The following is a 2,132-nucleotide window of genomic DNA, read 5'->3' on the forward strand; positions in this document are numbered from 1 at the left end:
GGTAAAACCCGCCCTGAAGCGCCGGCCATCCTCAGGCTCTGACTAGCCCTGCCTTCACGTGCTGCACTGACAGATGCTCGGCTTGTGTTGGTTTAACTTAAAGTAAGTTACCTGCACTGTAAAAAATTATGTTCAATAAGTTATGACAACATATGTTTTTACATTGGTTTAGCTCAAATAAGTAAGTTAAGAAATGTTAAAAAAAAAATTAATAAGTTATACAAGATGTAACTCATTTTTTAAAGTCAGTTTAACATAATCTAAGTTGAAATAACTTTAACATCCAAGTCGATTGTACTGCAAAAGTTCAAAATTTGCCTTTTTTTACAGTGTTTACAAAATTTTGAGTTCATTGAAATAAAAAATTTGAGTTGATACAATGAACATTTTTTGAGATTCGACAACCTTTATTAAAATATTATTAACAGATTTTGTGAGCATATTGGGTATTTCTGTGTGTTATTTGTGATGACGCAGCCAAATTGTGCTATTTTCATGATTTATCATTTTTCATGTGGTTCAGATACAATAATATTTTGAGTTTCTATTTATTAAACAATTTTACTTCATTGTATCAACTCAAAATTTTAATTTAAAGCTCCCCTGTGTGATATTCCCCATCTAGCGGTGTAAAGCTTTATGACCATCCAGAGAATATTAGTTTCTGTTCCTCTCAATTCTGATTTCGTTTTAACTCCTACGGTGGCTGATTTAGTCCAAGATTAACATGCTTCCAGTTCGACCTCGTCCATGAGTGCCATCGAGTGTTAAAACCATAGACTGTAAATAAATATGGCCGTAGTGTCCGTGACGTCACCCACAGGATTCTGATAAGCCGTTCTGAAGCTTAAAGTAGAGTCGAGCTGGGCGTCGCCATCTTGTGAGCGAGTCAGCGCGTGTCACTCCCGGATAACAGAAAATGGGCAAAAAGGCGGGATGTGTGCGGAGCGGAGGTGACGCAATGACTAGACGGCGGATAAATGGCTATCCACCTGTAACCACGCCCTTAATTAGGCAGAACTTTAAGGCTTTATATAACGGAAACGAATGAGTTATTAAAAAATTCACCCCCTCACAGTTGTCATGAAGATCAAAATTAGCCTTATAAGCCAAAACCACAGTTTGTACCAGGCTGTAAACATGTTTTATTCTGCTTTAAAGTTGAGAATTTTAACATGGGGCTCAATGAGATTCTGCCCCTTCTGGAGCCGCTCTAGTGGCCAGTTGAGGAATTGCAGTTTACATTACTTCCCTATTGGCTTCAAGAGAGATCGCGGGAGGAGCCGCTTGGTTAAAACGCGAAAGGCGAAGCTTGAGTTTACGGGTATGTCCCTCTGTGGCTACTGTACTTTCAAGATGGAGGGCCAACATGGCGGCCGGCACTCGAACCCCTCACCCGTATGGGTTTCCAACGGCAGATTATAAACTTACCAGAATACTTTATTACTGGAAAGAAGTAAATATACATTAATGAGCACATATAGTTTTAAAAGAACTCAGTGTTTTTAGCGAAGAATGAACTAAAGTTACACAGTGTAGCTTTAAATAAACGCAAATATTAAGGCAACCAGGTTACTTATTTTCTAAATAATGTTTTAGTGTAAATATGAAATACTCTGAGTTAAAACTTGCCCTTGATGGCCTTCAGTGCGGGTGTGTGTGAGCTCGTGATGACTTTAGAAGAGGGAATCGGGAGATGTCCAATAGCTCGTGACCGCAACATCATACACACGGGTGTTCATTGAATTTAAGACAAGCGTGATAAAGAAACGTCTCTCATTCTCGAGAAATAAATCATTTAAAATATGTTTTATTTAATCTCTTCTTCTCAAATCCGTACAGGAGACAAATCCGCCATGTGCTTTTTTCATACACACACTCTCACACACACAGCCCCTAAACCTACCCATTACACACACACACACACACACACACTTCCTGTGTGATTTATAAGCCTTTTGTAAAGTGGGGCCATGGGTAATGTCCTCATATTTCACCCTCTCCTGTAATACCTGTGTCATACCCATGGCATTACACACATTTGAGTCCTCATATGACACACACACACACACACACACACACACACACACACACACACACACACATTCCAGAACATTTAAGCAGACAATGAG

Source organism: Pseudorasbora parva, chromosome 17 (genome assembly GCF_024679245.1).
Source record: "Pseudorasbora parva isolate DD20220531a chromosome 17, ASM2467924v1, whole genome shotgun sequence".
Lineage (NCBI taxonomy): Eukaryota > Metazoa > Chordata > Actinopteri > Cypriniformes > Gobionidae > Pseudorasbora > Pseudorasbora parva.